General features: G+C 48.2%; 29 non-coding genes across 29 annotated transcripts; all 29 read left to right on the top strand.

The window, feature by feature from the left end:
- The first annotated feature begins 601 nt into the window (after positions 1-601).
- Trnat-ugu lies at positions 602-673 on the top strand. The gene has a single exon. It is a non-coding gene; the product is annotated as a tRNA-Thr (tRNA).
- A 246-nt stretch (positions 674-919) lies between these two features.
- Trnat-ugu lies at positions 920-991 on the top strand. The gene has a single exon. It is a non-coding gene; the product is annotated as a tRNA-Thr (tRNA).
- A 246-nt stretch (positions 992-1,237) lies between these two features.
- Positions 1,238-1,309, top strand: Trnat-ugu. Its single transcript has one exon. It is a non-coding gene; the product is annotated as a tRNA-Thr (tRNA).
- Positions 1,310-1,555: 246 nt separating this feature from the next.
- Positions 1,556-1,627, top strand: Trnat-ugu. Its single transcript has one exon. It is a non-coding gene; the product is annotated as a tRNA-Thr (tRNA).
- A 246-nt stretch (positions 1,628-1,873) lies between these two features.
- On the top strand, positions 1,874-1,945 carry Trnat-ugu. The gene has a single exon. It is a non-coding gene; the product is annotated as a tRNA-Thr (tRNA).
- Positions 1,946-2,191: 246 nt separating this feature from the next.
- Trnat-ugu lies at positions 2,192-2,263 on the top strand. The gene has a single exon. It is a non-coding gene; the product is annotated as a tRNA-Thr (tRNA).
- Positions 2,264-2,509: 246 nt separating this feature from the next.
- Trnat-ugu lies at positions 2,510-2,581 on the top strand. The gene has a single exon. It is a non-coding gene; the product is annotated as a tRNA-Thr (tRNA).
- A 246-nt stretch (positions 2,582-2,827) lies between these two features.
- Positions 2,828-2,899, top strand: Trnat-ugu. The gene has a single exon. It is a non-coding gene; the product is annotated as a tRNA-Thr (tRNA).
- Positions 2,900-3,145: 246 nt separating this feature from the next.
- Trnat-ugu lies at positions 3,146-3,217 on the top strand. The gene has a single exon. It is a non-coding gene; the product is annotated as a tRNA-Thr (tRNA).
- Positions 3,218-3,463: 246 nt separating this feature from the next.
- Positions 3,464-3,535, top strand: Trnat-ugu. Its single transcript has one exon. It is a non-coding gene; the product is annotated as a tRNA-Thr (tRNA).
- Positions 3,536-3,781: 246 nt separating this feature from the next.
- Positions 3,782-3,853, top strand: Trnat-ugu. Its single transcript has one exon. It is a non-coding gene; the product is annotated as a tRNA-Thr (tRNA).
- A 246-nt stretch (positions 3,854-4,099) lies between these two features.
- Positions 4,100-4,171, top strand: Trnat-ugu. The gene has a single exon. It is a non-coding gene; the product is annotated as a tRNA-Thr (tRNA).
- Positions 4,172-4,417: 246 nt separating this feature from the next.
- Trnat-ugu lies at positions 4,418-4,489 on the top strand. The gene has a single exon. It is a non-coding gene; the product is annotated as a tRNA-Thr (tRNA).
- Positions 4,490-4,735: 246 nt separating this feature from the next.
- On the top strand, positions 4,736-4,807 carry Trnat-ugu. The gene has a single exon. It is a non-coding gene; the product is annotated as a tRNA-Thr (tRNA).
- Positions 4,808-5,053: 246 nt separating this feature from the next.
- Positions 5,054-5,125, top strand: Trnat-ugu. The gene has a single exon. It is a non-coding gene; the product is annotated as a tRNA-Thr (tRNA).
- A 246-nt stretch (positions 5,126-5,371) lies between these two features.
- Trnat-ugu lies at positions 5,372-5,443 on the top strand. The gene has a single exon. It is a non-coding gene; the product is annotated as a tRNA-Thr (tRNA).
- Positions 5,444-5,689: 246 nt separating this feature from the next.
- Positions 5,690-5,761, top strand: Trnat-ugu. Its single transcript has one exon. It is a non-coding gene; the product is annotated as a tRNA-Thr (tRNA).
- A 246-nt stretch (positions 5,762-6,007) lies between these two features.
- Positions 6,008-6,079, top strand: Trnat-ugu. Its single transcript has one exon. It is a non-coding gene; the product is annotated as a tRNA-Thr (tRNA).
- Positions 6,080-6,325: 246 nt separating this feature from the next.
- Trnat-ugu lies at positions 6,326-6,397 on the top strand. Its single transcript has one exon. It is a non-coding gene; the product is annotated as a tRNA-Thr (tRNA).
- A 246-nt stretch (positions 6,398-6,643) lies between these two features.
- Positions 6,644-6,715, top strand: Trnat-ugu. The gene has a single exon. It is a non-coding gene; the product is annotated as a tRNA-Thr (tRNA).
- Positions 6,716-6,961: 246 nt separating this feature from the next.
- Positions 6,962-7,033, top strand: Trnat-ugu. Its single transcript has one exon. It is a non-coding gene; the product is annotated as a tRNA-Thr (tRNA).
- A 246-nt stretch (positions 7,034-7,279) lies between these two features.
- Positions 7,280-7,351, top strand: Trnat-ugu. The gene has a single exon. It is a non-coding gene; the product is annotated as a tRNA-Thr (tRNA).
- Positions 7,352-7,597: 246 nt separating this feature from the next.
- On the top strand, positions 7,598-7,669 carry Trnat-ugu. Its single transcript has one exon. It is a non-coding gene; the product is annotated as a tRNA-Thr (tRNA).
- A 246-nt stretch (positions 7,670-7,915) lies between these two features.
- Positions 7,916-7,987, top strand: Trnat-ugu. Its single transcript has one exon. It is a non-coding gene; the product is annotated as a tRNA-Thr (tRNA).
- A 246-nt stretch (positions 7,988-8,233) lies between these two features.
- Trnat-ugu lies at positions 8,234-8,305 on the top strand. Its single transcript has one exon. It is a non-coding gene; the product is annotated as a tRNA-Thr (tRNA).
- A 5,776-nt stretch (positions 8,306-14,081) lies between these two features.
- Positions 14,082-14,153, top strand: Trnat-ugu. The gene has a single exon. It is a non-coding gene; the product is annotated as a tRNA-Thr (tRNA).
- Positions 14,154-14,399: 246 nt separating this feature from the next.
- Trnat-ugu lies at positions 14,400-14,471 on the top strand. Its single transcript has one exon. It is a non-coding gene; the product is annotated as a tRNA-Thr (tRNA).
- A 246-nt stretch (positions 14,472-14,717) lies between these two features.
- On the top strand, positions 14,718-14,789 carry Trnat-ugu. Its single transcript has one exon. It is a non-coding gene; the product is annotated as a tRNA-Thr (tRNA).
- A 246-nt stretch (positions 14,790-15,035) lies between these two features.
- On the top strand, positions 15,036-15,107 carry Trnat-ugu. The gene has a single exon. It is a non-coding gene; the product is annotated as a tRNA-Thr (tRNA).
- Positions 15,108-19,004: the final 3,897 nt, after the last annotated feature.

The raw sequence follows: 19,004 nt of genomic DNA, 5'->3' as shown, positions 1-19,004 counted from the left end.
TTGCGATTGCCAGGCCTCCGAGATGATTTTGCCAATATGCTTAGCCTGACATTTGAAAGAGAGGGTGTTGGCTAAGGTCACCTGTGTGAGCCATTTTCTTTTATACTGTTTCTGAATTTGCCGCCTTTATGTATGTTTCTTCTCTACACCAGGACTGAAGTTTTCGTGTTTTAACCTTTATTTCAGTAAGCAGTCTACATTATATAGTCATGTTTTAGGATTTTAATTTCAGTACTGTACTTCTTTTGAAGTGGCTGTGTGGTGAAAAAAAAAAAAAAAAAAAAAAAAAAAAAAAAAGGGGCAGAGCACTGGTCTTGTAAACCAGGGGTCGTGAGTTCGATTCTCACAGGGGGCAGCACAATTTTAAATGGGCCAATGTAATGCTTTGAACCGAAAATTTCAAAATAGCGTGTCTTTTCGGGCCTGAGCCAAGATCACAGATGACGATAGACGAAAGACGGCAGCACCCGTCAGTCATCGCTGTGGACCTCAGTGGTAGCGAATTGTTGTGGCAGAGTAAATCTTTGTACGCATTTTCAGGACTCTGAAATGTATTTTTCTCGAGGGCTGTAGCGATCGCAAAGAGGTGTAAGCTGTAGCAGCCTCCTTAGCTCAGGGGCAGAGCACTGGTCTTGTAAACCAGGGGTCGTGAGTTCGATTCTCACAGGGGGCAGCACAATTTTAAATGGGCCAATGTAATGCTTTGAACCGAAAATTTCAAAATAGCGTGTCTTTTCGGGCCTGAGCCAAGATCACAGATGACGATAGACGAAAGACGGCAGCACCCATCAGTCATCGCTGTGGACATCAGTGGTAGCGAATTGTTGTGGCAGAGTAAATCTTTGTACGCATTTTCAGGACTCTGAAATGTATTTTTCTCGAGGGCTGTAGCGATCGCAAAGAGGTGTAAGCTGTAGCAGCCTCCTTAGCTCAGGGGCAGAGCACTGGTCTTGTAAACCAGGGGTCGTGAGTTCGATTCACACAGGGGGCAGCACAATTTTAAATGGGCCAATGTAATGCTTTGAACCGAAAATTTCAAAATAGCGTGTCTTTTCGGGCCTGAGCCAAGATCACAGATGACGATAGACGAAAGACGGCAGCACCCATCAGTCATCGCTGTGGACCTCAGTGGTAGCGAATTGTTGTGGCAGAGTAAATCTTTGTACGCATTTTCAGGACTCTGAAATGTATTTTTCTCGAGGGCTGTAGCGATCGCAAAGAGGTGTAAGCTGTAGCAGCCTCCTTAGCTCAGGGGCAGAGCACTGGTCTTGTAAACCAGGGGTCGTGAGTTCGATTCTCACAGGGGGCAGCACAATTTTAAATGGGCCAATGTAATGCTTTGAACCGAAAATTTCAAAATAGCGTGTCTTTTCGGGCCTGAGCCAAGATCACAGATGACGATAGACGAAAGACGGCAGCACCCATCAGTCATCGCTGTGGACCTCAGTGGTAGCGAATTGTTGTGGCAGAGTAAATCTTTGTACGCATTTTCAGGACTCTGAAATGTATTTTTCTCGAGGGCTGTAGCGATCGCAAAGAGGTGTAAGCTGTAGCAGCCTCCTTAGCTCAGGGGCAGAGCACTGGTCTTGTAAACCAGGGGTCGTGAGTTCGATTCTCACAGGGGGCAGCACAATTTTAAATGGGCCAATGTAATGCTTTGAACCGAAAATTTCAAAATAGCGTGTCTTTTCGGGCCTGAGCCAAGATCACAGATGACGATAGACGAAAGACGGCAGCACCCATCAGTCATCGCTGTGGACCTCAGTGGTAGCGAATTGTTGTGGCAGAGTAAATCTTTGTACGCATTTTCAGGACTCTGAAATGTATTTTTCTCGAGGGCTGTAGCGATCGCAAAGAGGTGTAAGCTGTAGCAGCCTCCTTAGCTCAGGGGCAGAGCACTGGTCTTGTAAACCAGGGGTCGTGAGTTCGATTCTCACAGGGGGCAGCACAATTTTAAATGGGCCAATGTAATGCTTTGAACCGAAAATTTCAAAATAGCGTGTCTTTTCGGGCCTGAGCCAAGATCACAGATGACGATAGACGAAAGACGGCAGCACCCATCAGTCATCGCTGTGGACCTCAGTGGTAGCGAATTGTTGTGGCAGAGTAAATCTTTGTACGCATTTTCAGGACTCTGAAATGTATTTTTCTCGAGGGCTGTAGCGATCGCAAAGAGGTGTAAGCTGTAGCAGCCTCCTTAGCTCAGGGGCAGAGCACTGGTCTTGTAAACCAGGGGTCGTGAGTTCGATTCTCACAGGGGGCAGCACAATTTTAAATGGGCCAATGTAATGCTTTGAACCGAAAATTTCAAAATAGCGTGTCTTTTCGGGCCTGAGCCAAGATCACAGATGACGATAGACGAAAGACGGCAGCACCCGTCAGTCATCGCTGTGGACCACAGTGGTAGCGAATTGTTGTGGCAGAGTAAATCTTTGTACGCATTTTCAGGACTCTGAAATGTATTTTTCTCGAGGGCTGTAGCGATCGCAAAGAGGTGTAAGCTGTAGCAGCCTCCTTAGCTCAGGGGCAGAGCACTGGTCTTGTAAACCAGGGGTCGTGAGTTCGATTCTCACAGGGGGCAGCACAATTTTAAATGGGCCAATGTAATGCTTTGAACCGAAAATTTCAAAATAGCGTGTCTTTTCGGGCCTGAGCCAAGATCACAGATGACGATAGACGAAAGACGGCAGCACCCATCAGTCATCGCTGTGGACCTCAGTGGTAGCGAATTGTTGTGGCAGAGTAAATCTTTGTACGCATTTTCAGGACTCTGAAATGTATTTTTCTCGAGGGCTGTAGCGATCGCAAAGAGGTGTAAGCTGTAGCAGCCTCCTTAGCTCAGGGGCAGAGCACTGGTCTTGTAAACCAGGGGTCGTGAGTTCGATTCTCACAGGGGGCAGCACAATTTTAAATGGGCCAATGTAATGCTTTGAACCGAAAATTTCAAAATAGCGTGTCTTTTCGGGCCTGAGCCAAGATCACAGATGACGATAGACGAAAGACGGCAGCACCCATCAGTCATCGCTGTGGACCTCAGTGGTAGCGAATTGTTGTGGCAGAGTAAATCTTTCTACGCATTTTCAGGACTCTGAAATGTATTTTTCTCGAGGGCTGTAGCGGTCGCAAAGAGGTGTAAGCTGTAGCAGCCTCCTTAGCTCAGGGGCAGAGCACTGGTCTTGTAAACCAGGGGTCGTGAGTTCGATTCTCACAGGGGGCAGCACAATTTTAAATGGGCCAATGTAATGCTTTGAACCGAAAATTTCAAAATAGCGTGTCTTTTCGGGCCTGAGCCAAGATCACAGATGACGATAGACGAAAGACGGCAGCACCCGTCAGTCATCGCTGTGGCCCTCAGTGGTAGCGAATTGTTGTGGCAGAGTAAATCTTTGTACGCATTTTCAGGACTCTGAAATGTATTTTTCTCGAGGGCTGTAGCGATCGCAAAGAGGTGTAAGCTGTAGCAGCCTCCTTAGCTCAGGGGCAGAGCACTGGTATTGTAAACCAGGGGTCGTGAGTTCGATTCTCACAGGGGGCAGCACAATTTTAAATGGGCCAATGTAATGCTTTGAACCGAAAATTTCAAAATAGCGTGTCTTTTCGGGCCTGAGCCAAGATCACAGATGACGATAGACGAAAGACGGCAGCACCCATCAGTCATCGCTGTGGACCTCAGTGGTAGCGAATTGTTGTGGCAGAGTAAATCTTTGTACGCATTTTCAGGACTCTGAAATGTATTTTTCTCGAGGGCTGTAGCGATCGCAAAGAGGTGTAAGCTGTAGCAGCCTCCTTAGCTCAGGGGCAGAGCACTGGTCTTGTAAACCAGGGGTCGTGAGTTCGATTCTCACAGGGGGCAGCACAATTTTAAATGGGCCAATGTAATGCTTTGAACCGAAAATTTCAAAATAGCGTGTCTTTTCGGGCCTGAGCCAAGATCACAGATGACGATAGACGAAAGACGGCAGCACCCATCAGTCATCGCTGTGGACCTCAGTGGTAGCGAATTGTTGTGGCAGAGTAAATCTTTGTACGCATTTTCAGGACTCTGAAATGTATTTTTCTCGAGGGCTGTAGCGATCGCAAAGAGGTGTAAGCTGTAGCAGCCTCCTTAGCTCAGGGGCAGAGCACTGGTCTTGTAAACCAGGGGTCGTGAGTTCGATTCTCACAGGGGGCAGCACAATTTTAAATGGGCCAATGTAATGCTTTGAACCGAAAATTTCAAAATAGCGTGTCTTTTCGGGCCTGAGCCAAGATCACAGATGACGATAGACGAAAGACGGCAGCACCCATCAATCATCGCTGTGGACCTCAGTGGTAGCGAATTGTTGTGGCAGAGTAAATCTTTGTACGCATTTTCAGGACTCTGAAATGTATTTTTCTCGAGGGCTGTAGCGATCGCAAAGAGGTGTAAGCTGTAGCAGCCTCCTTAGCTCAGGGGCAGAGCACTGGTCTTGTATACCAGGGGTCGTGAGTTCGATTCTCACAGGGGGCGGCACAATTTTAAATGGGCCAATGTAATGCTTTGAACCGAAAATTTCAAAATAGCGTGTCTTTTCGGGCCTGAGCCAAAATCACAGATGACGATAGACGAAAGACGGCAGCACCCGTCAGTCATCGCTGTGGACCTCAGTGGTAGCGAATTGTTGTGGCAGAGTAAATCTTTGTACGCATTTTCAGGACTCTGAAATGTATTTTTCTCGAGGGCTGTAGCGATCGCAAAGAGGTGTAAGCTGTAGCAGCCTCCTTAGCTCAGGGGCAGAGCACTGGTCTTGTAAACCAGGGGTCGTGAGTTCGATTCTCACAGGGGGCAGCACAATTTTAAATGGGCCAATGTAATGCTTTGAACCGAAAATTTCAAAATAGCGTGTCTTTTCGGGCCTGAGCCAAGATCACAGATGACGATAGACGAAAGACGGCAGCACCCATCAGTCATCGCTGTGGACCTCAGTGGTAGCGAATTGTTGTGGCAGAGTAAATCTTTGTACGCATTTTCAGGACTCTGAAATGTATTTTTCTCGAGGGCTGTAGCGATCGCAAAGAGGTGTAAGCTGTAGCAGCCTCCTTAGCTCAGGGGCAGAGCACTGGTCTTGTAAACCAGGGGTCGTGAGTTCGATTCTCACAGGGGGCAGCACAATTTTAAATGGGCCAATGTAATGCTTTGAACCGAAAATTTCAAAATAGCGTGTCTTTTCGGGCCTGAGCCAAGATCACAGATGACGATAGACGAAAGACGGCAGCACCCGTCAGTCATCGCTGTGGACCTCAGTGGTAGCGAATTGTTGTGGCAGAGTAAATCTTTGTACGCATTTTCAGGACTCTGAAATGTATTTTTCTCGAGGGCTGTAGCGATCGCAAAGAGGTGTAAGCTGTAGCAGCCTCCTTAGCTCAGGGGCAGAGCACTGGTCTTGTAAACCAGGGGTCGTCAGTTCGATTCTCACAGGGCGCAGCACAATTTTAAATGGGCCAATGTAATGCTTTGAACCGAAAATTTCAAAATAGCGTGTCTTTTCGGGCCTGAGCCAAGATCACAGATGACGATAGACGAAAGACGACACCACCCGTCAGTCATCGCTGTGGACCTCAGTGGTAGCGAATTGTTGTGGCAGAGTAAATCTTTGTACGCATTTTCAGGACTCTGAAATGTATTTTTCTCGAGGGCTGTAGCGATCGCAAAGAGGTGTAAGCTGTAGCAGCCTCCTTAGCTCAGGGGTAGAGCACTGGTCTTGTAAACCAGGGGTCGTGAGTTCGATTCTCACAGGGGGCAGCACAATTTTAAATGGGCCAATGTAATGCTTTGAACCGAAAATTTCAAAATAGCGTGTCTTTTCGGGCCTGAGCCAAGATCACAGATGACGATAGACGAAAGACGGCAGCACCCATCAGTCATCGCTGTGGACCTCAGTGGTAGCGAATTGTTGTGGCAGAGTAAATCTTTGTACGCATTTTCAGGACACTGAAATGTATTTTTCTCGAGGGCTGTAGCGATCGCAAAGAGATGTAAGCTGTAGCAGCCTCCTTAGCTCAGGGGCAGAGCACTGGTCTTGTAAACCAGGGGTCGTGAGTTCGATTCTCACAGGGGGCAGCACAATTTTAAATGGGCCAATGTAATGCTTTGAACCGAAAATTTCAAAATAGCGTGTCTTTTCGGGCCTGAGCCAAGATCACAGATGACGATAGACGAAAGACGGCAGCACCCGTCAGTCATCGCTGTGGACCTCAGTGGTAGCGAATTGTTGTGGCAGAGTAAATCTTTGTACGCATTTTCAGGACTCTGAAATGTATTTTTCTCGAGGGCTGTAGCGATCGCAAAGAGGTGTAAGCTGTAGCAGCCTCCTTAGCTCAGGGGCAGAGCACTGGTCTTGTAAACCAGGGGTCGTGAGTTCGATTCTCACAGGGGGCAGCACAATTTTAAATGGGCCAATGTAATGCTTTGAACCGAAAATTTCAAAATAGCGTGTCTTTTCGGGCCTGAGCCAAGATCACAGATGACGATAGAAGAAAGACGGCAGCACCCATCAGTCATCGCTGTGGACCTCAGTGGTAGCGAATTGTTGTGGCAGAGTAAATCTTTGTACGCATTTTCAGGACTCTGAAATGTATTTTTCTCGAGGGCTGTAGCGATCGCAAAGAGGTGTAAGCTGTAGCAGCCTCCTTAGCTCAGGGGCAGAGCACTGGTCTTGTAAACCAGGGGTCGTGAGTTCGATTCTCACAGGGGGCAGCACAATTTTAAATGGGCCAATGTAATGCTTTGAACCGAAAATTTCAAAATAGCGTGTCTTTTCGGGCCTGAGCCAAGATCACAGATGACGATAGACGAAAGACGGCAGCACCCGTCAGTCATCGCTGTGGACCTCAGTGGTAGCGAATTGTTGTGGCAGAGTAAATCTTTGTACGCTTTTTCAGGACTCTGAAATGTATTTTTCTCGAGGGCTGTAGCGATCGCAAAGAGGTGTGAGCTGTAGCAGCCTCCTTAGCTCAGGGGCAGAGCACTGGTCTTGTAAACCAGGGGTCGTGAGTTCGATTCTCACAGGGGGCAGCACAATTTTAAATGGGCCAATGTAATGCTTTGAACCGAAAATTTCAAAATAGCGTGTCTTTTCGGGCCTGAGCCAAGATCACAGATGACGATAGACGAAAGACGGCAGCACCCATCAGTCATCGCTGTGGACCTCAGTGGTAGCGAATTGTTGTGGCAGAGTAAATCTTTGTACGCATTTTCAGGACTCTGAAATGTATTTTTCTCGAGGGCTGTAGCGATCGCAAAGAGGTGTAAGCTGTAGCAGCCTCCTTAGCTCAGGGGCAGAGCACTGGTCTTGTAAACCAGGGGTCGTGAGTTCGATTCTCACAGGGGGCAGCACAATTTTAAATGGGCCAATGTAATGCTTTGAACCGAAAATTTCAAAATAGCGTGTCTTTTCGGGCCTGAGCCAAGATCACAGATGACGATAGACGAAAGACGGCAGCACCCATCAGTCATCGCTGTGGACCTCAGTGGTAGCGAATTGTTGTGGCAGAGTAAATCTTTGTACGCATTTTCAGGACTCTGAAATGTATTTTTCTCGAGGGCTGTAGCGATCGCAAAGAGGTGTAAGCTGTAGCAGCCTCCTTAGCTCAGGGGCAGAGCACTGGTCTTGTAAACCAGGGGTCGTGAGTTCGATTCTCACAGGGGGCAGCACAATTTTAAATGGGCCAATGTAATGCTTTGAACCGAAAATTTCAAAATAGCGTGTCTTTTCGGGCCTGAGCCAAGATCACAGATGACGATAGACGAAAGACGGCAGCACCCGTCAGTCATCGCTGTGGACCTCAGTGGTAGCGAATTGTTGTGGCAGAGTAAATCTTTGTACGCATTTTCAGGACTCTGAAATGTATTTTTCTCGAGGGCTGTAGCGATCGCAAAGAGGTGTAAGCTGTAGCAGCCTCCTTAGCTCAGGGGCAGAGCACTGGTCTTGTAAACCAGGGGTCGTGAGTTCGATTCTCACAGGGGGCAGCACAATTTCAAATGGGCCAATGTAATGCTTTGAACCGAAAATTTCAAAATAGCGTGTCTTTTGGGGCCTGAGCCAAGATCACAGATGACGATAGACGAAAGACGGCAGCACCCATCAGTCATCGCTGTGGACCTCAGTGGTAGCGAATTGTTGTGGCAGAGTAAATCTTTGTACGCATTTTCAGGACTCTGAAATGTATTTTTCTCGAGGGCTGTAGCGATCGCAAAGAGGTGTAAGCTGTAGCAGCCTCCTTAGCTCAGGGGCAGAGCACTGGTCTTGTAAACCAGGGGTCGTGAGTTCGATTCTCACAGGGGGCAGCACAATTTTAAATGGGCCAATGTAATGCTTTGAACCGAAAATTTCAAAATAGCGTGTCTTTTCGGGCCTGAGCCAAGATCACAGATGACGATAGACGAAAGACGGCAGCACCCGTCAGTCATCGCTGTGGACCTCAGTGGTAGCGAATTGTTGTGGCAGAGTAAATCTTTGTACGCATTTTCAGGACTCTGAAATGTATTTTTCTCGAGGGCTGTAGCGATCGCAAAGAGGTGTAAGCTGTAGCAGCCTCCTTAGCTCAGGGGCAGTTCCGCTTTAGACGCCGTGCAGTGTGGACGTGCCTAGTCTTCCGCTCCGCCGTAGCGTTACGTATAGTGGACTATCGTTTTTGTTTACGTGTTGTGTTGCAACTTCTGTGAGTGTTTCTTCGTCGTTGTTTCGTACCTTGTGTTTTTTTTTCTGTCCTTATTTTAGTGTTTTTTGTGTAGCGGTTTCGACCGCATATTTTTAAAATGTCGTCCCAGGTTATTCCTCGTCAGGCTACAGTTAGTTTTGCTTTTGACAAGTCAACCCGCCATGTGCAACCCAGTTCTCTTGAGATTCATGATTGGTTGGTAGATACCTTTGGTGTTCATTCGGATCAGGTGCACACTGCTTATTTTGATACCGAATTGTATGTTTTCTTTGTTAAGTTTATGGACCCACTTCAGGTTGATAAAATTCTTTCTAAATATGGTCATCAAGTTCTCTTTCGGCATCGGGATGATTCTGTAAGTACCGTGCTGCTTTCCAATGCTTCCATCACGTATACCAATGTTCGTGTTTACAACCTTCCACCGGAGGTGGATAATGTCTATCTTAAGGAGGGTCTACAGAAGTATGGTGATGTAAAGAGCATTCGCCTTGAACGCTGGTCAAGCCAACATCGCCTGCAATGTTACAGTGGTATTCGTTCAGTCGAAATGCACGTTAAGCAGAATATTCCATCTCACCTGCAGATCGGTGGATATCGTGTCCATGTAACATATAGTGGTCAGGTTGGCACCTGTTTTTTGTGCAATGAAAGTGGTCACGTGCGTACCGACTGTCCGCGGAGAGTTTTTGTTTTAAAAAATTCTCTCGAACAGCGTCGCAAGTTAACGGTCGCTGACCTCGTTGCAGGTGGTTCTGCTCTTGGTGTAGCACAGTCCAGTGGTAGTAGCGCCCCGCCACAGGTTTTGCGCACCCCTGATACAGAATTTCCTCCTTTGCGTGCTAAATCTGATGTTGTTCCGTCTGTCCCTCAGGTGGGTGTGCCACTTTTGAATAATAAGAGGCGTCGCCCACACGATGGAAATAGTACGGATGAGGATCTCCCTGAGATGCCCCAGTCCGAGCGACCGGCATCCTCCGAGCCACTGTGTACTGTAGCTGCTCCCTGCCCTCCTGAGGTAGCGGTTCCGGTGGCGGCTGCTGGCGCCCCTCCGGCCTCCGACGCAGCTTCTCTCGAGTCGGGTCGTCGGTCGGGCCTGTTGGCGCCGTCTTCCGAACCGACTTCGATGTCACAACAAGTGGAGCCGCGACAACTTCCTGCTTCGCTGCCCCATACCTCTGCCAGCGGAGCTGCTCCGCTTCCTTCCAACTCTGCGGCCTCGGACCTTCCTGCTCACGTTTCGCCTCCGTGCAGTCCATGTTTGCCGGAAGCTAGTGCAGGTGTTGACCATTCCGTTTTGTCGGATGTTTCCCCCGCGACCCCGGATCCCGCATGTGGACCGGCGCGGGTGGTGTCGGATACAGAACTTGACCCTCCTACGTCACCGGCGGCTGAAGTTTCCTTGCCCGTCAGTCGACGCAAGTTACGCGTTCAGCCGAACGTTAATGCTGTTCGTAAAAAACCGAAACGTAAGGGATCCGCGGAACGGGGTAGCAGTCCCCCTCCCTCGGATGCCTCCGTCACCCCTGCTATGGACTGTGATGCTGGTGCGTCGGTGTAGGTGATTTGTTTTCTCGCTTTTCTCTCTATGGTTCAAGCATACACCTTTCTTACCTTAAATGTTAACCGTATTGAGTCCGACGTTCGCATTGCCTCTTTGCGGCAGTTTATTTACGACGCCTGTGCGGACGTAGTGTTTTTGCAGGAAGTGTTGTTTTCTGATCTCTCTCTACCTGGATTTCAAACTGTTTTTAATGTCGCGCCGGAATATTCAACAGGAACTGCTCTTTTCTTTCGAGAGGGCATTCCTATTACTGAAATTGAATTCCTCGACTCTGGCCGTGGGATTGGTTGTCGTCTTTTTGATCTCCGCCTCGTTGTTTTGTATGCCCCCTCTGGTTCGGGTCACACTGTGGCTCGATCGCGCTTTTATAAAGAAGAGCTTATTTATCTTTTGCGCCAGAGTCCTCGGAGTCTCCTGCTCGGAGGCGATTTTAATTGTGTTTTACGCCCTGCAGACCAGTCCCCCAATTTTAATTATTGCCGTGATTTACATGACTTAGTTCGTACGATGCATCTGCGTGATGTTTGGGAACACAAATATCCAACCCTGGTGAAATATACGTTTTTTACCGCGTCCTCATGCAGTAGACTCGACAGATTCTATATATCTGATTTTTTATGTGATAAAATTCTTTCTGTCGATGTTATTCCTACTAGTTTTTCTGACCATTGTGCTTTTACTGCAACTGTAAATCTTAGTCGCCAACCTGCAAAACTTTATCGTTCCCAGTGGATGTTAAATGTTTCCCACCTTGCCGACAGTGCTATGGATGATGTTATAAGTGGCGTGTGGGAGCGATGTCTTCGCTCTGTCCCGCGGTACCCCTCCTTGCTGGTTTGGTGGACTGCGTTTGCCAAGCCCAAGATTCGTCAGACTTTGATTTTCTACTGTGCTGCTAGGACGCGTGATTTTAAGAACACGTATGAATATTACTACTCTGTCCTGCGTGAACTATATGACGCGGCGGGTACCTCTCCACTGCGGATCCATGATGTTCGTCGTATTAAAGCCAAGCTCTTGAGCCTTAAACGACGACAGATGGATGGTCTGCGAGTTAAGTCGAAACCTCACTCTCTTGTTGAAGGTGAACTGACATCCTTGTACCACCTGCTACGGCATCAGACTCGTCGTCGTCGCTCCTTCATCTCTTCTCTTACGGTGGATGATGGGCGACAGCTTATTGCACAGGAGGAAATGGTTCGTGCTCTTCATCAGTATTACACTAGTCTATATTCTGCCGATGATTCTGGTGAGTCTCTTTCGGATGATGTCTTTGGGGATCTAACTGCGACGATCGCGCCTGACGCGAACGGCGAATTTCTCCGGGAGTTCCAGGTAGATGATGTTTTCGATTTTATTGCTCGCTCTGCGTCCAGTAAATCGCCGGGTCCAGACGGCCTGCCTAAAGAATTTTATCTCCGTTTTTGGCCTCTTTTGGGTGGCATTTTTACGCAGATTTTAAATGAGATTGTCAGGGGGATGGATGTGCCTGCCGATTTTAAAGTAGGGAAAATTGTTTTAATCCCGAAGTCCTCTGGTCGTTTATCTGCTGCCAATCTTCGTCCGCTCACATTGCTGAATTTTGACTATAAGACAGCTGCTAGAGCGCTCAATAGCCGGTTGTCTTCTCTGCTTCGGGGTGTGATTGGTGCACATCAATGTTGTTTTCATGATAGATCTATTCTGACACCAGTAGCCGAATATCGGGATGTTGTCTCGGTTGCGGCGGTTACAAACGTACATTGTGCCTTTGCCTTCCTTGATTTTTATAAGGCTTTTGATCACGTCAGTCATGTGTTTTTAGATCGTGTTTTAGGTACAATAGGTTTTAACGCTTCATCACGTGGTGTTCTTGGCAATTTGTATAGGGGAATAACAGCTCGAGTGTCAGTCAATGGGCAGCTGACGCCGCCCATTGCTATCCGCCGCGGAGTGCCTCAGGGTAGTCCGCTCTCTATGTCTTTATTCGTATTGTCCCTGGAACCGCTGCTTCGGACTATTGCTCTCAAGCTTCAGGGTATGTCCCTCTCTGGTGGGAAGCTCTCTGTTAAGGCATATGCGGATGATGTCGTTGTTCTCCTCCGTCAACGTGATGATATCCCGTTGTTGAAAGGGGCGGTTGATGCATACTGTCGTGTCTCTGGAGCGCGTCTCAATCAGGGTAAATGTAAGTTCCTTGATATTCGAGGATTTCGCGATGCAGACGTCCCTTGGGCCACTTTTGTCGATCGCCATACGTCCTTGGGGATTATCATTGATCGGTGTCCTCTAAAAATGGCGGCTCTCAATTGGAAATCTGTCACCGAGAAGATACAGGGGGCTCTGATGGTCCATGAGCAGCGCTCTGCTACCATTTTGCAAAAAGTCAGAATTTTAGACACCTACGTTCTATGTAAAGCTTATTATGTTGCTCAGCTCTTCCCACTTCCCATGATGGTGGCGAAAAGGTTGCGCCAATTGTCTAGCAGGTTTATATGGAAGGGCCATCTATTCAAGTTACGTTACGAGGTAATGACGAAACCGCGTCTCTCCGGAGGCTTGGGCCTCTCTGACATTACTCGCAAGGCGTCTGCTTTGTACGTCCGCCGAACGACTCTAATTGTTACGCAAGAAGTGACTTCAATTACATCCAGGCTTTTTACTGTTGTGCGTCCGGCGAGCCTTGCTCCACCTGTCGATGTCGGACGCCTAAATTTTAAGTTGAAACATATTCGGGAATTTTACATTGCGGTGAGTTACCTCGGTGACGTCTTCTTGCGGCGACCGGTGCCAACGACCAAGGGCTTGATTGCCCGCTGGGAGGGGCTGGCCGGTCCCAATCCAATAGAACTGGCGTCTCCATCTGTGTCCTGGAGGAACGTCTGGAAGAACGTTAGTCTGCCGATCCACTCTATGGCCGTGGCGTCCACGTGGTATAGGGTAATAAATAATTTGGTTCCCACCAATGTACGACTGCACCGTATTGGTCTTTCTGACACGGACACCTGTACTCGGTGTGGTCTCCTGGATACCCTTGAACATCGATTCACCTGCTGTGGGCACCTTGCTAATTGGCGTTGGCTCAGGAAACAACTTGCTTTTGTCACTAGGTCTGCTGAAGCCGCTTATACTATTGACATCATCGTCCGGCCCGATTCTTCCTTTTTTCCGCGGACGAAGCTCCATACCGTCATGTGGTTGATTGGCCATTTCGTACATTTTGTCAACAGTTGTCATGAAGAGGATGGACACCTAGCGTTTCGGCAGTACATGCTTACTGCTTACTGGCAGCGCTTGCGATTGCCAGGCCTCCGAGAGGATTTTGCCAATATGCTTAGCCTGACATTTGAAAGAGAGGGTGTTGGCTAAGGTCACCTGTGTGAGCCATTTTCTTTTATACCGTTTCTGGATTTGCCGCCTTTATATATGTTTCTTCTCTACACCAGGACTGAAGTTTTCGTGTTTTAATCTTTATTTCAGTCAGCTAAAAAAAAAAAAAAAAAAAAAAAAAAGTGGTTAAGGCGTTGGATTAAAAAAAAAAAAAAAAAAAAAAAAAAAGGGGCAGAGCACTGGTCTTGTAAACCAGGGGTCGTGAGTTCGATTCTCACAGGGGGCAGCACAATTTTAAATGGGCCAATGTAATGCTTTGAACCGAAAATTTCAAAATAGCGTGTCTTTTCGGGCCTGAGCCAAGATCACAGATGACGATAGACGAAAGACGGCAGCACCCATCAGTCATCGCTGTGGACCTCAGTGGTAGCGAATTGTTGTGGCAGAGTAAATCTTTGTACGCATTTTCAGGACTCTGAAATGTATTTTTCTCGAGGGCTGTAGCGATCGCAAAGAGGTGTAAGCTGTAGCAGCCTCCTTAGCTCAGGGGCAGAGCACTGGTCTTGTAAACCAGGGGTCGTGAGTTCGATTCTCACAGGGGGCAGCACAATTTTAAATGGGCCAATGTAATGCTTTGAACCGAAAATTTCAAAATAGCGTGTCTTTTCGGGCCTGAGCCAAGATCACAGATGACGATAGACGAAAGACGGCAGCACCCATCAGTCATCGCTGTGGACCTCAGTGGTAGCGAATTGTTGTGGCAGAGTAAATCTTTGTACGCATTTTCAGGACTCTGAAATGTATTTTTCTCGAGGGCTGTAGCGATCGCAAAGAGGTGTAAGCTGTAGCAGCCTCCTTAGCTCAGGGGCAGAGCACTGGTCTTGTAAACCAGGGGTCGTGAGTTCGATTCTCACAGGGGGCAGCACAATTTTAAATGGGCCAATGTAATGCTTTGAACCGAAAATTTCAAAATAGCGTGTCTTTTCGGGCCTGAGCCAAGATCACAGATGACGATAGACGAAAGACGGCAGCACCCGTCAGTCATCGCTGTGGACCTCAGTGGTAGCGAATTGTTGTGGCAGAGTAAATCTTTGTACGCATTTTCAGGACTCTGAAATGTATTTTTCTCGAGGGCTGTAGCGATCGCAAAGAGGTGTAAGCTGTAGCAGCCTCCTTAGCTCAGGGGCAGAGCACTGGTCTTGTAAACCAGGGGTCGTGAGTTCGATTCTCACAGGGGGCAGCACAATTTTAAATGGGCCAATGTAATGCTTTGAACCGAAAATTTCAAAATAGCGTGTCTTTTCGGGCCTGAGCCAAGATCACAGATGACGATAGACGAAAGACGGCAGCACCCATCAGTCATCGCTGTGGACCTCAGTGGTAGCGAATTGTTGTGGCAGAGTAAATCTTTGTACGCATTTTCAGGACTCTGAAATGTATTTTTCTCGAGGGCTGTAGCGATCGCAAAGAGGTGTAAGCTGTAGCAGCCTCCTTAGCTCAGGGGCAGAGCACTGGTCTTGTAAACCAGGGGTCGTGAGTTCGATTCTCACAGGGGGCAGCACAATTTTAAATGGGAGAGTTCCGCTTTAGACGCCGTGCAGTGTGGAAGTGCCTAGTCTTCCGCTCCGCCGTAGCGTTACGTATAGTGGACTATCGTTTTTGTTACGTGTTGTGTTGCAACTTCTGAGAGTATTTCTCCGTCGTTGTTTCGTACCTTGTGTTACTTTCTGTCCTTATTTCAGTGTTTTTTGTGTAGCGGTTTCGACCGCATATTTTGAAAATGTCGTCCCAGGTTATTCCTCGTCAGGCTACAGTTAGTTTTGCTTTTGACAAGTCAACCCGCCATGTGCAACCTAGTTCTCTTGAGATTCATGATTGGTTGGTAGATACCTTTGGTGTTCATTCGGATCAGGTGCACACTGCTTATTTTGATACCGAACTGTATGTTTTCTTTGTTAAGTTTATGGACCCACTTCAGGTTGATAAAATTCTTTCTAAATATGGTCATCAAGTTCTCTTTCGGCATCGGGATGATTCTGTAAGTACCGTGCTGCTTTCCAATGCTTCCATCACGTATACCAATGTTCGTGTTTACAACCTTCCACCGGAGGTGGATAATGTCTATCTTAAGGAGGGTCTACAGAAGTATGGTGATGTAAAGAGCATTCGCCTTGAACGCTGGTCAAGCCAACATCGCCTGCAATGTTACAGTGGTATTCGTTCAGTCGAAATGCACGTTAAGCAGAATATTCCATCTCACCTGCAGATCGGTGGATATCGTGTCCATGTAACATATAGTGGTCAGGTTGGCACCTGTTTTTTGTGCAATGAAAGTGGTCACGTGCGTACCGACTGTCCGCGGAGAGTTTTTGTTTTAAAAAATTCTCTCGAACAGCGTCGCAAGTTAACGGTCGCTGACCTCGTTGCAGGTGGTTCTGCTCTTGGTGTAGCACAGTCCAGTGGTAGTAGCGCCCCTCCACAGGTTTTGCGCACCCCTGATACAGAATTTCCTCCTTTGCGTGCTAAATCTGATGTTGTTCCGTCTGTCCCTCAGGTGGGTGTGCCACTTTTGAATAATAAGAGGCGTCGCCCACACGATGGAAATAGTACGGATGAGGATCTCCCTGAGATGCCCCAGTCCGAGCGACCGGCATCCTCCGAGCCACTGTGTACTGTAGCTGCTCCCTGCCCTCCTGAGGTAGCGGTTCCGGTGGCGGCTGCTGGCGCCCCTCCGGCCTCCGACGCAGCTTCTCTCGAGTCGGGTCGTCGGTCGGGCCTGTTGGCGCCGTCTTCCGAACCGACTTCGATGTCACAACAAGTGGAGCCGCGACAACTTCCTGCTTCGCTGCCCCATACCTCTGCCAGCGGAGCTGCTCCGCTTCTTTCCAACTCTGCGGCCTCGGACCTTCCTGCTCACGTTTCGCCTCCGTGCAGTCCATGTTTGCCGGAAGCTAGTGCAGGTGTTGACCATTCCGTTTTGTCGGATGTTTCCCCCGCGACCCCGGATCCCGCATGTGGACCGGCGCGGGTGGTGTCGGATACAGAACTTGACCCTCCTACGTCACCGGCGGCTGAAGTTTCCTTGCCCGTCAGCCGACGCAAGTTACGCGTTCAGCCGAACGTTAATGCTGTTCGTAAAAAACCGAAACGTAAGGGATCCGCGGAACGGGGTAGCAGTCCCCCTCCCTCGGATGCCTCCGTCACCCCTGCTATGGACTGTGACGCTGGTGCGTCGGTGTAGGTGATTTGTTTTCTCGCTTTTCTCTCTATGGTTCAAGCATACACCTTTCTTACCTTAAATGTTAACCGTATTGAGTCCGACGTTCGCATTGCCTCTTTGCGGCAGTTTATTTACGACGCCTGTGCGGACGTAGTGTTTTTGCAGGAAGTGTTGTTTTCTGATCTCTCTCTACCTGGATTTCAAACTGTTTTTAATGTCGCGCCGGAATATTCAACAGGAACTGCTCTTTTCTTTCGAGAGGGCATTCCTATTACTGACATTGAATTCCTTGACTCTGGCCGTGGGATTGGTTGTCGTCTTTTTGATCTCCGCCTCGTTGTTTTGTATGCCCCCTCTGGTTGGGGTCACACTGTGGCTCGATCGCGCTTTTATAAAGAAGAGCTTATTTATCTTTTGCGCCAGAGTCCTCGGAGTCTCCTGCTCGGAGGCGATTTTAATTGTGTTTTACGCCCTGCAGACCAGTCCCCCAATTTTAATTATTGCCGTGATTTACATGACTTAGTTCGTACGATGCATCTGCGTGATGTTTGGGAACACAAATATCCAACCCTGGTGAAATATACGTTTTTTACCGCGTCCTCATGCAGTAGACTCGACAGATTCTATTTATCTGATTTTTTATGTGATAAAATTCTTTCTGTCGATGTTATTCCTACTAGTTTTTCTGACCATTGTGCTTTTACTGCAACTGTAAATCTTAGTCGCCAACCTGCAAAACTTTATCGTTCCCAGTGGATGTTAAATGTTTCCCACCTTGCCGACAGTGCTATGGATGATGTTATAAGTGGCGTGTGGGAGCGATGTCTTCGCTCTGTCCCGCGATACCCCTCCTTGCTGGTTTGGTGGACTGCGTTTGCCAAGCCCAAGATTCGTCAGACTTTGATTTTCTACTGTGCTGCTAGGACGCGTGATTTTAAGAACACGTATGAATATTACTACTCTGTCCTGCGTGAACTATATGACGCGGCGGGTACCTCTCCACTGCGGATCCATGATGTTCGTCGTATTAAAGCCAAGCTCTTGAGCCTTAAACGACGACAGATGGATGGTCTGCGAGTTAAGTCGAAACCTCACTCTCTCGTTGAAGGTGAACTGACATCCTTGTACCACCTGCTACGGCATCAGACTCGTCGTCGTCGCTCCTTCATCTCTTCTCTTACGGTGGATGATGGGCGACAGCTTAGTGCACAGGAGGAAATGGTTCGTGCTCTTCATCAGTATTACACTAGTCTCTATTCTGCCGATGATTCTGGTGAGTCTCTTTCGGATGATGTCTTTGGGGATCTAACTGCGACGATCGCGCCTGACGCGAACGGCGAATTTCTCCGGGAGTTCCAGGTAGATGATGTGTTCGATTTTATTGCTCGCTCTCCGTCCAGTAAATCGCCGGGTCCAGACGGCCTGCCTAAAGAATTTTATCTCCGTTTTTGGCCTCTTTTGGGTGGCATTTTTACGCAGATTTTAAATGAGATTGTCAGAGGGATGGATGTGCCTGCCGATTTTAAAGTAGGGAAACTTGTTTTAATTCCGAAGTCCTCTGGTCGTTTATCTGCTGCCAATCTTCGTCCGCTCACATTGCTGAATTTTGACTATAAGACAGCTGCTAGAGCGCTCAATAGCCGGCTGTCTTCTCTGCTTCGGGGTGTGATTGGTGCACATCAATGTTGTTTTCATGATAGATCTATTCTGACACCAGTAGCCGAATATCGGGATGTTGTCTCGGTTGCGGCGGTTACAAACGTACATTGTGCCTTTGCCTTCCTTGATTTTTATAAGGCTTTTGATCACGTCAGTCATGTGTTTTTAGATCGTGTTTTAGGTACAATAGGTTTTAACGCTTCATCACGTGGTGTTCTTGGCAATTTGTACAGGGGAATAACAGCTCGGGTGTCAGTCAATGGGCAGCTGACGCCGCCCATTGCTATCCGCCGCGGAGTGCCTCAGGGTAGTCCGCTCTCTATGTCTTTATTCGTTTTGTCCCTGGAACCGCTGCTTCGGACTATTGCTCTCAAGCTTCAGGGTATGTCCCTCTCTGGTGGGAAGCTCTCGGTTAAGGCATATGCGGATGATGTCGTTGTTCTCCTCCGTCAACGAGATGATATCCCGTTGTTGAAAGGGGCAGTTGATGCATACTGTCGTGTCTCTGGAGCGCGTCTCAATCAGGGTAAATGTAAGTTCCTTGATATTCGAGGATTTCGCGATGCTGACGTCCCT

Source organism: Schistocerca piceifrons, unplaced genomic scaffold (assembly GCF_021461385.2).
Source record: "Schistocerca piceifrons isolate TAMUIC-IGC-003096 unplaced genomic scaffold, iqSchPice1.1 HiC_scaffold_574, whole genome shotgun sequence".
NCBI classification, from domain to species: Eukaryota; Metazoa; Arthropoda; class Insecta; order Orthoptera; family Acrididae; genus Schistocerca; species Schistocerca piceifrons.
The sequence above is the reverse complement of the archived record's forward strand: the minus strand, read 5'-3'. Positions and strand labels throughout refer to the sequence as shown.